This window comes from Oncorhynchus clarkii, chromosome 10 (assembly GCF_045791955.1).
Source record: "Oncorhynchus clarkii lewisi isolate Uvic-CL-2024 chromosome 10, UVic_Ocla_1.0, whole genome shotgun sequence".
NCBI lineage: Eukaryota > Metazoa > Chordata > Actinopteri > Salmoniformes > Salmonidae > Oncorhynchus > Oncorhynchus clarkii.
The window spans coordinates 23,323,370-23,336,106 of NC_092156.1; the positions used below are offsets into that span (position 1 = coordinate 23,323,370).

Consider the following 12,737-nt stretch of genomic DNA (forward strand, 5'->3'; position numbering starts at 1 on the left):
CTATAGGTAGCCAGTGCAAACAGATAAGCCACCTAGCGCACTCATATGAGTGTCCAAAAACAAACACGGCCATTCAACACGTGAGTGTACCATAAAGCCCTATCACAATCAGAAAGTACAGCCACGACATTCTGATAGGCGTAATAGAAACTCTATCATGCATGGACTTTGACCCCCTCTTACATGGGTAATACTTTTAGATGGATTGTGAAAAGTGCAGCTTATGTCATGTTTTGGAATGACCAGGCTGCCAAGCCCTTTCCATGGCATCCCATCCTATTCATATCTTATATCCTGAGATGACATCCCATTCCCTATAATGCTCTACTTTTGGCCAGAGCTCATGAGCTCTGACCAAAAGTAGAGCACTATGTAGGGAATGAGGTACCATTTTGGACTCAGCCCCATGTACTCTCTCGATCAGCCACAGACACCTTAAGCCTATCTAAATCAGTCTTGAAAAATTCCCTTCCAATTCAAGGGGTGAATCACCCAATGACTCAGTGTCAGAACCAACCCTTTGGAATTGAGGTGGGAGGCCTGGTAGGAGCAGAACCATGCAAGGCCTGCTGGGAACAATATCAAGGCAAAGGATACAGGGAAGTGGTGACAAAAAAACAACACACCCCATAGGATCCCCATAGGATCCGTAATGAGGAATAGCATCATCACCATAACTATGCTGTCTCAGATGTTGTTAGGGGTTATGGCCCAATGTTATCTGGTGCACAACATTTAAAGCCAATGTTTCTAAGCATATTAGATTGTGTGTTATGCAAATAAAATAATGCATCATGCTGTATCTGTCATACTGTCCTGAATGCACACAAAGAAAGTCAACTCTGTGGAAATGGCTCCTATTTGCTTGCCCACCCATTTTAGATCTCCATTCATTGGGTTTCCATATTGGTCACACACCTGAAATTTGCATGTCGTTTTTTGCACGGCTTCACTCTGCTCAATGCATGTTTAAGCTTGTTGTTTATTTCACCTTTGCCCCCCACCCTACTTCAGCATTCCCCTGCTCTGGTCTACAGCCTGCCTCCTGGAGTCTCTTTCCACCCTGTGCGTGCTGGTATACACCCCCTCTCCCTATCCCTCTCACAAACACAGGCCCCGTTCAAGTGCATTCTTCTTTCTTTCCTTGAAGTAGTCAATGATTAGAAATTACTGGACAGGTGAAAGCCATGTGCTGGAGCCCTTGGGTTCACCTATCTAATCATGCTTAATCACAGATTAGAGGAGGGAGGAAGAAAGGATGCACTTAAGGGCCACACACTTTTCTTACCCACACTGCTTTTCCTCCTTCCACACCTGGTTGTCAAATTCAATAGTCATTGCAACACTTAATGATACTTTGTACTGGCTGACACCAATTTTTACAGTGAAAATAATTTTATTTGCTGACAAAGTTTTGTAGTATTCACTGCCCAATGATGTACTATGAAAGGTTTATTCATTTCCTGTATATTAATTGAACTTTAACCAATGCACACATAATGCGTAATGTCCTTTTGTGCCTCCTCCACCAAGTGTCAGATGCCAAGCTATCTGACTGAGAGACAGTCTCGAAACAGAAAAAAAAGCTGTTGTTCCTGCCATGTTCCTCCTCTAACAGGACGATCTCTCCCTCTCCGTTCCTACCCACCTCTCCTGCCTATCCATCCGTTCGTGTGAATGGCATACAGATTTGGAGATGGAGAGTGTAAAGCAGGACAGTGCATGGGTGACCGACCCGTTAAAATTCTACAGCCTGAGCTCAGGTTGACACGTGTGTCCATCCCTACGTGTGCCTTAACCACCACAGAGCTAACCCACTACTAACGCACACGACACGCCGCTGAGGCACTCTGTCTTTCTCTGTCTGTTCACCAAGTCTCTAAAATACCACTACACTAGGACCAGAGTCCGCAGTTCATTCTTAGTTCATTCTTAGTTCTTGGTGCACTCTATGATGTAACACAAGTGCTTTGGTCAAGTTTAGAAAAATACTTATCTTTGATGCGTGGAAACTCACTTGAACAGCTAAATCCACTTACTCTCTAACCTGAGCACTGTTGTCGGAGTGTAACGTACCCTCCTTTATCAGATTCACTTGCACTAGACTTAATTAGTTGATTTCTAGACTATTTCCAATGAATGTGTTGCTGTGTTATTTACCTTTTATTATTTAGGTTTATCAGGGTTCCTTTTGAGGAGTTGATCCTGCTGCTTTTTTTCTTCAGACCTCTTCAGTGTTCCCCCTATCTGGTTACCAGCCAGCTGTAGTTGATTTAACTTGAAAGACTTTCGGGTGTGGCTGTGGCTGGGGTCTAGACTGGCTTGATTTATTCAAGTCCTCCCTTTAAGACGGGTGCTATAAAAGGATCCTTTGGAGCGTTAAGCTTTGTCCTGCAACATTAAGGAGCCAAGTCTTCTCCATGGTCACTGAAATGGCTACATTCTTAACAGGAACCCTGACATGTTCAAACATACACTCACCAGCTCCCCTGCATAGAAAATGGTTCCTGTCTATTTAGCTGGCGAACTGGGTTGAGATTTCTACCTCTGAAATTTCAGAGAGTGAGCAGATTGAAGGAGATCCTTTGCAGTTGGATACACCACTGTATTGAGTTGCATTTGAAAAAAAAAGCTCAGAATAGTTTTTAGCCTTTTTAACTCAAGTTTAAAAGGACATCTGCAAACTGTCTGACTTGGATGAAGGGTTACACTGAAGTCTGAGAGACGCACGTCATCCACACACTTAAACACTGAAGTCTGAGAGACACACGTCATCCACACACTTATACACTGAAGTCTGAGAGACGCACGTCATCCAGACACTTAAACACTGAAGTCTGAGAGACGCACGTCATCCACACACTTAAACACTGAAGTCTGAGAGACACACGTCATCCACACACTTATACACTGAAGTCTGAGAGACGCACGTCATCCAGACACTTAAACACTGAAGTCTGAGAGACGCACGTCATCCACACACTTAAACACTGAAGTCCGAGAGACGCACGTCATCCACACACTTAAACACTGAAGTCTAAGCAACAGTGTGATCAGCTCTGCTGTTTTCTCCAGCCTGACTGCCCTAGTATGGCAGGTGTTTGTCCAGATGTTCTGACCCCACTACTCTTTGAATCTGCTACTTCCTCCCTGGGCTGGAGCTGGCTTCCTGTCTGGGGACCAGTCGAGTGACTTGGGCAGCTGTGAGGAGCGCAAGCGAGCCAAGACAAGAGCTGGATGTGTCTATGAGAGAAGCAAAGTGAGAGATAGAATGGAGAATGTGTGAAGGAGACAGTAATATTTGTCATGCTTTTCCCAATGGGGCTTTGGTCAATTTCCCAACACATATGCTCTGGGCCGTGAAAGTATGTGAGGCACAAAGACCTTGTGTAGTTTGGGCCTGTGGGGAATGATTGTGGGAGATTGTCTCAGAAACTTCAGCCCTCATTCTCTTGGATGCAGAATGAGGGTGCTCACGCACCTACTATGTTTTTGGTGTACACACAACTTGTGCATAGTACGCCAATGTGAAAACAAAGGGAATGTTTTTTAGGCTACTTTGAGGGTGTTAACCTGTTATGGCAAGGCGATTCCCCCCCATTCAGCTGAAAAGGTGGCGCAGGGAATTAAAAAATATTCTTAAGAAATATTTAACTTTCACACATTAACAAGTCCAATACAGCAAATGAAAGATAAACATCTTGTTCATCTACCCATCATGTCCGATTTTTAAAATGTTTTACAACGAAAACACAACATGTTAGACCACCACCAAATCCAAAAAAAAACACAGCCATTTTTCCCAGCCAAAGATAGTCACAAAAGCAGGATTAGAGATAAAATGAATCACTAACCTTTTGAAAATCTTCATCAGATGACACTCATATGACATGTTACACAATACATTTATGTTTTGTTCGATAATATGCATATTTATATCCACAAATCTCGGTTTACATTGACGCTATGTTCAGAAATGCCTCCAAAATATCCGGAGGAATTATAGAAAGCTACGCCAGATAACAGAAATACTCATCATAAACTTTGACTAAAGATACATGTTCTACATATAATTAAAGATACACTGGTTCTTAATGCAACCGCTGTGTCAGATTTTTTTTAAACGTTACAAAAATAGCCTACCATGCAATAATCTGAGACAGCGCTCAGACGTAAATATATTTCTCCGCCATGTTGGAGTCAACAGAAATACAAAATAACATCATAAATATTACCTTACCTTTCATGATCTTTCATCAGAATGCAGTGCAAGGAGTCCTAGTTCCACAATAAATCGTTGTTTTGTTCCATAATGTCCAATACTAGTGTCCAATTAGCTGCATTTGCTAGCACTTTCAGCTCACGTGCCCAAAAGCTGACGCTGGTCCAGGAGAACTCGGACGAAACTTCAAAAATATATATTCCAGGTCGAATAAACTGGTCACACTAAGTAGAGAATCAATCTTCAGGATGTTATTTTCATATATATCCAATAACGTTCCAACCGGAGCATACGTTTTCATCTGCAGCCAAATGGAACGATGGTGACACCCACAGACAAATGCGCCACAGGAAAATGGCATTCTGTCGGGACAGTGACTATTTCCCCTCCCATTCGGTCAAAGTTCACACCAGAAGCTCCATTCCACGTTCTACTGAATGAGGACATCTAGTGGAAGGCGTAGAAAGTGCTGCCAGATCCATATCTTATTTGGAACTGGATAGGTGATGACTTGAAATTAGACGTATTCAGAATTTCACTTCCTGTTTGAAAGATTGCCTGCCCTATGAGTTCTGTTATACTCAGACATAATTCTATCCAATAGTAATAATAATATGCATATATTAGCAATCTAGGACAGAGTAGGATGCAGTTCACTATGGGCACGCAATTCATCCAAAGTGAAAATACTGCCCCCTATCCCCATTAACCTAAAATTACACAAGGACTAGGTTCCAGTTTAACAACGTTTACTATACCGTATTTCCACAGTACATGGTTGCCATTGCACTCAGGCCAGGTCCATCAGCGGTGAGACTACCGCGCAGGCGTACTAATAACAGAGTGATAGTACCGTAATAACAGAAACATAGGGATACTTTAAACATGAACTTAACTCTTAGAACCACCCATCCCGGATCCGGTATATTTGTCATCAGCAACGCTGAATAGCATAGCGCAATAGTCAAATAATATTACTAGAAAATATTCATATTCATGAAATCACAAGTGAAATATAGCGAAACACAGCTTAGCCATTTGTTAATCACCCTGTCGTCTCAGATTTTGAAATTATGCTTTACAGCGAAAGCAATACAAGCGTTTGTGTAAGTTTATCGATAGCATAACAAAACAATAAGTACACCTATTATCAGGTAACTTGGTCACGAAAATCAGAAAAGCAATCAAATTCATCCTTTACCTTTGATGATCTTCGGATGTTTTCACTCACGAGACTCCCAGTTAGACAACAAATGTTCCTTTTGTTCCATAAAGATATTTTTATATCCAAATACCTCCGTTAGTTTGGTGCGTTACGCCCAGGAATCCACCGGAAAGAGCGGCCACGACAACGCAGACAAAAATTCCAAATTATATCCATAATGTACACAGAAACATGTCAAACGTTTTTTATAATCAATCCTCAAGGTGTTTTTCAAATATCTATTCGATAATATATCAACCGGGACAGTTGGCTTTTCACTAGGCCCGGGAGTAATAATGGCCGCCTCTCTCTTTTGTGCACAAATCACTCTGAGAGCCCCCACCTATCCACTTACGCAATGTGGTCGTTCACGCTCATTCTTCAAAATAAAAGCCTGAAACTATGTCTAAAGGCTGTTGACACCTTAGGGAAGCCATAGAAAAAGGAATCTGGTTGATATCCCTTTCAATGGGCAATAGGGATGCATAGGAACACAGGGTTTCAAAATAAATCCAATCAGGAAGTGACTCTTTTCTCAGGCTTTCGCTTGCAATATCAGTTCTGTTATACTCACAGACAATATTTTTACAGTTTTAAAAACTTTAGAGTGTTTTCTATCCTAAGCTGTCAATTATATGCATATAATATGATGACTGGAGTATAGGCGAGTGGCTATGTCGAAGGAGAGTGGGTGTATAGAAAGCAACTCACCTAATTGGGAAGATTTGTGGTGTTGTATCGACATGCCTGCCAACCTGCTTCCTACCTGCTTCCTTAATGGGCAGCTGTATCAGGACATGTCGCCGGCAGTAGGTACCGTGTCAACTTTTTTCCTTCCCATGGATTCATAGCAGCCTATACAAGAAATAATGAAAATTAATAACCATCTAGATGTCACTTTTATACATGGATACAGTCTACTACTCAATGGGGAGGGCATGAACGGCAACTACACTGGCACTACTGTCTGTCTGGCAGGTCCGGCAACTGCATGGGAAGTAGCTACTAGTAGCGAGGTCAGTACAGGTGCATCAAAGCTTGGACCAGGAGACTTAAAAATAGCTTCTATCTCAAGGCTATCAGACTGTTACACAGCCATCACTAACACAGAGAAGCTGCTGCCTACATACAGACTTGAAATCATTGGCCACTATCAAATGGATCACTAGTCACTTTAGTAATGCCACTTTAATACTAATGTTTACATATCTTGCATCAAATCAAATCAAATTTTATTTGTCACATACACATGGTTAGCAGATGTTAATGCGAGTGTAGCGAAATGCTTGTGCTTCTAGTTCCGACAACGCAGTAATAACCAACGAGTAATCTAGCTAACAATTCCAAAACTACTACCTTATACACACAAGTGTAAAGGGATAAAGAATATGTACATAAAGATATATGAATGAGTGATGGTACAGAGCGGCATAGGCAAGATGCAGTAGATGGTATCGAGTACAGTGTATACGTATATGTAAACAAAGTGGCATAGTTTAAAGTGGCTAGTGATACATGTATTACATAAAGATGCAGTAGATGTATGTAAACGTATACATATATGAATAATGTAGGGTATGTAAACATTATATTAAGTAGCAATGTTTAAAGTGGCTAGTGATATATTTTACATCAATTCCCATCAATTCCCATTATTAAAGTGGCTGGAGTTGAGTCAGTGTCTAGGCAGCAGCCACTCAATGTTAGTGGTGGCTGTTCAACAGTCTGATGGCCTTGAGATAGAAGCTGTTTTTCAGTCTCTCGGTCCCAGCTTTGATGCACCTGTACTGACCTCGCCTTCTGGATGATAGCGGGGTGAACAGGCAGTGGCTCGGGTGGTTGTTGTCCTTGATGATCTTTATGGCCTTCCTGTGACATCGGGTGGTGTAGGTGTCCTGGAGGGCAGGTAGTTTGCCCCCGGTGATGCGTTGTGCAGACCTCACTACCCTCTGGAGAGCCTTACGGTTGTGAGCTGAGCAGTTGCCGTACCAGGCGGTGATACAGCCCGACAGGATGCTCTCGATTGTGCATCTGTAGAAGTTTGTGAGTGCTTTAGGTGACAAGCCAAATTTCTTCATCCTCCTGAGGTTGTATAGGCGCTGCTGCGCCTTCTTCACGATGCTGTCTGTGTGGGTGGACCAATTCAGTTTGTCTGTGATGTGTACGCCGAGGAACTTAAAACTTACTACCCTCTCCACTACTGTCCCATCGATGTGGATAGGGGGGTGTTCCCTCTGCTGTTTCCTGAAGTCCACAATCATCTCCTTAGTTTTGTTGACGTTGAGTGTGAGGTTATTTTCCTGACACCACACTCCGAGGGCCCTCACCTCCTCCCTGTAGGCTGTCTCGTTGCATTACTCGTCCCATATGTATATACTATACTTTATACCATCTATTGCATCTTGCCTATGCTGCTTGGTCATTGCTCATCCATATATTTATATGTACATATTCTTATTCCATCCCTTTACTTTTATATATTGCGGAAAGATTGTTGCTTCCATCAATGTAATTGTCTGCATCATTTCAAATCCCCCATATATTTTTGGGGTAAATATCCATATACATACGTACGTACGTGTGTGTGTTTACATACACCTTAGCCAAGTACATTTAAACTCAGTTTTTCACAATTCCTGACATTTAATCCTAGTAAAAATTCCTTCTTAGGTCAGTTAGGATCACCACTTTATTTTAAGAATGTGAAATGTCAGAATAATAGTAGAGAGAATTATTTATTTCAGCTTTTATTTCTTTCATCACATTCCCAGTGTGTCAGAAGTTTTCATACACTCAATTAGTATTTGGAAGCATTGCCTTTAAATTGTCTAACTTGGGTCAAACATTTCGGGTAGCCTTCCACAAGCTTCCCACAATAAGTTGGGTGAATTTTGGCCCATTCCTCCTGACAGAGCTGGTGTAACTGAGTCAGGTTTGTAGGCTTCCTTGCTCGCACACGCTTTTTCAGTTCTGCCCACAAATTTTCTATAGGATTGAGGTCAGGGATTTGTGATGGCCACTCCAATACCTTGACTTTGTTGTCGTTAAGCCGTTTCTCCACAACTTTGGAAGTATGCTTGGGGTCATTGTCCATTTGGAAAACCCATTTGCGACCAAGCTTTAACTTCCTGACTGATGTCTTGCGATGTTGCTTCAATATGTCCACATAATTTTCCTACCTCATGATGCCATCTATTTTGTGAAGTGCACCAGACCCTCCTGCAGCAAAGCACCCCCACAACATGATGCTGCCAACCGTGCTTCATGTTGAGATGGTGTTCTTTGGCTTGCAAGTTTACCCCTTTTTCCTCCAAACATAACCACCAAACAGTTATATTTTTATATTTCTGTTTCATCAGACCAGAGGACATTTCTCCAAAAAGTACAATCTTTGTCTCCATGTGCAGTTGCAAACCGTAGTCTGGCTTTTTTATGGCGGTTTTGGACCAGTGGCTTCTTCCTTGCTGAGCGGCCTTTCAGGTTATGTCGATATAGACTCGTTTTACTGTGGATATAGATACTTTTGTACCTGTTTCTTCCAGCATCTTCACAAGGTCCTTTGCTGTTGTTCTGGGATTGATTTGCACTTTTCGCACCAAAGTGCATTCATCTCTAGGAGACTGTATGATGTCTGCGTGGTCCCATGGAGTTTATACGTGCGTACTATTGTTTGTACAGATGAACGTGGTACCTCTAGGCATTTGGAAATTGCTCCCAAGGATGAACCAGACTTGTGGAGGTCTACAATTTTTCTTCTGAGGTCTTGGCTGATTTCTTTTGATTTTCCCATGTCAAACAAAGAGGCACTGAGTTTGAAGGTAGGCCTTGAAATACATCCACAGGTACACCTCCATTTTACTCAAATGATGTCAATTAGCAGAAGCTTCTAAAGCCATGACAATTTTCTGGAATTTTCCGAGCTGTTTAAAGGCACAGTCAACTTAGTGTATGTAAACTTCTGACCCATTGGAATTGTGATACAGTGAATTATAAGTGAAATAATCTGTCTGTATACAATTGTTGGTAACATTACTTCATGTCCTAACCGACTTGCCAAAACTGTAGTTTGTTTGCAAGAAATTTGTGGAGTGGTTGAAAAATGAGTTTTAATGATTCCAACCTAAGTGTATGTAAACTTCCGACTTCAACTGTATATACATACATACACATACATGCATGAATATACATACTTTTTTTGGAATATACCTTTATTATTCCCCTTCCATCCCTTTACTTGGATGTATATGTATTAGGTAGTTGTTGTGGAATTGTTAAATTACTTGTTGATATTGCTGCATTGTCTGAACTAAACTCAACTGCGTTTATTTTCAGAAAACTTAACTTGTTGAATCTTATGTTCATACAAATATTTACAACTGAGACATAACCTGAACAAGTTCCACAGTCATGTGAATAACAGAAATGGAATAATGTGTCCCTGCACAAAGATGGGGTCAAAGTCAAAAGTAACAGTCAGTATCTGGTGTGGTCACCAGCTGCATTAAGCACTGCAGTGCATCTCCTCCTCATGGACTGCACCAGATTTGCCAGTTCTTGCTGTGAGATGTTACCCCACTCTTCCACCAAAGCACCTGTAAATTCCCAGACATTTCTGGGGTGAATGGCCTTAGCCCTCACCCTCCTATCTAACAGGTCCCAGACATTCTCAATGGGATTGAGATCCAGGCTCTTCGCTGGCCATGGCAGAACACTGACATTCCTGTCTTGCAGGAAATCACACACAGAACGAGAAGTATGGCTGGTGGCATTGTCATGCTGGAGGGTCATGTCAGGATGAGCCTGCAGGAAGGGTACCACATGAGGGAGGAGGATGTCTTCCCTGTAATGCACAGCGTTGAGATTGCCTGCAATGACAACAAGCTCAGTCTGATGATGCTGTGACACATCGCCCCAGACCATGACGGAACCTCTACCTCCAAATCGATCCTGCTCCAGAGTACAGGCCTCAGTGTAACGCTCATTCCGTCGTCGATAAACGTGAATCCGACGATCACCCCTGGTGAGACAAAACCGCAACTCATCAGTGGAGGGCATTTTTTGCCAGTCCTGTCTGGTCCAACGATGGTGGGTTTGTGCCCATAGGCAACGTTGTTGCCGGAGATGTCTGGTGAGGACCTCCCTTACAACAGGCCTACAAGCCCTCTGTCCAGCCTTTCTCAGCCTATTGCGGACATTCTGAGCCCTGATGGAGGGATTGTGCGTTTCTGGTGTAACTCGGGCAGTTGTTGTTGTTATCCTGTACCTGTCCCGCAGGTGTGATTTTCGGATGTACCCGATCCTGTGCAGGTGTTGTTACACGTGGTCTGCCACTGCGAGGACGATCAGTTGTCCGTTCTCTCTCCCTGTAGCGCTGTCTTAGGCGTCTCACAGTACGGACATTGCAATCTATTGCCCTGGACACATCTGCAGTCCTCATGCCTCCTTGCAGCATGCCCAAGGCACATTCACACAGATGAGCAGGGACCCTGGGCATCTTTCTTTTGGTGTTTTTCAGAGTCAGTAGAAAGGCCTCCTTAGTGTCCTAAGTTTTCGTAACTGTGACCTTAATTGCCTACCGTCTGTAAGCTTGACTTAACGACTGTTCCACAGGTGCATGTTCATGAATTGTTTATGGTGAATTGAACAAGCAGTGTTTAACGAATTATCTTTGAAAAGGGGAAATTTCTTTTTTTGCTGAGTTTAGATGCACAAGCATTTCGCTACACTCGCAATAACATCTGCTAACCATGTATATGTGACCAATACAATTTTATTTGATTTATCAGGGTGACAGTCACAGTAAGCACATCATAAGTACTTTTAATAAAAAATAAACAATCATCAGTTTTATAACTGAAAATGTACAATTATTTGTCTTTTCCACAAGCCCAAATCGTTCCTTTCGGCACACCCACTCCTTTCCACATGCCTTCTACTCTCCTTTCTACACGCCCACTTGCCCATACTCCGTTCGCAGCAACCCTCTTCTCAGTTTAATGGTCTAGTTGGGTTGTAAACTGACACGGGAGGGGGCTGGTTTAACTGAAAGGAAAGAATGCTGTGACGAAAGTTTGCTTGCGGGGCGATTGAACTCATAGTAGACTCGCTGAGGAGTGAGAAGCACACTTATCCTAATCCTATTTTTTGACTGCTATTCACTGTCCATGGGTAGCCCTACATTTTGTGATTGTCAAGTGAAGTTTTGTCGGCGGTGTCTTTTGAAATAATTAGTCGTATTAACCAAATTATAAGGAGTCACAGTACGAGCATCTGTAAGGAAATGCCTACAGTTTACCTTGGATCCCCTATTTAAAGTCCTGTCATAAAGGGAGAATCCCACTGAAACGCAGGTAAGAATGTATTACTGTAGAATGTATTACTGTATGGGATTTAATTTCTAGCCTAGTATAGTGTGTATTTCAATTGTATCTGGGGGGTTCACTGCTTTCTCACCTAAATTCTGAAATTATGTTGTCAATCGATGAAAGTTCAAGCCGTTTTGTTGATCTTCTCTGAAATCATTTTTATTAGATTTACGTGATGTGGGCAGTCATGTCATTAAGTCTAGTAGCACAGTTGTTGAAACTCAAATCAGCCCTAACATTCCTTTGACAATTGCTCTAAAATGATTAATTAAACTCAGTGGGAGGGAAATAGACAACTATGTCTCAGGTTGAAACTGCTCATGCTTTCAATGACTGTCATTTGTGAGGGTCTGTTAATATTCAACAGCAGTTAGGTTTAAGTGTCCTATAGGCAGACCTATTTATGTTAAGACTCCTTCGGAATTTCCTTATGTTCACAAGAACAGTGTTGCGTTTTCTTTACACCCTTGATATCTCCTGTGAGTCGTGGCAATTACATCATATAATGACATGCATTAAATTGATTCATAGCTTTGAGATACCACATTGATCCTTTAGAGGTCTATTGGGCTTTGTAGTTTGCATGTCATCAACCTTATCTTACAAAGGCTGAGATGGATGTCTTATAAAGCAGTTTCATGTGGACTCCCTGAAAATAAGACGTCAGAATGAACTCACTCTGGTCCCCCAAGACAAATATTTCTCTATTTGTTAGTTGTCTTAAAGGACCATTTGCATAGTTGTCCTGTGAGACCACACACTTTTGGCTGATGTCATCCCTCTCTCAGCCAGAACTCTCTGTTACTCCAATGGGGTATTCAGCTTGGAACAATCAGCCATTCTGGCCTGGCTGTGACATGCTCCAGCGCTCTAATACCCAAACAGAGATCACTGTCTCCCAGGACCACATTTAATGGGCAGATGCAATTATACTGTTTGCTTTGGA

General features: G+C 42.2%; 1 protein-coding gene across 1 annotated transcript in view; it reads left to right on the forward strand.

Annotated features, from left to right (window-relative positions):
* LOC139419193 (rho GTPase-activating protein 32-like) overlaps positions 1-12,737 on the forward strand; it is a 105,603-nt gene that overhangs the window by 65,484 nt on the left and 27,382 nt on the right. The window lies entirely within an intron of this gene.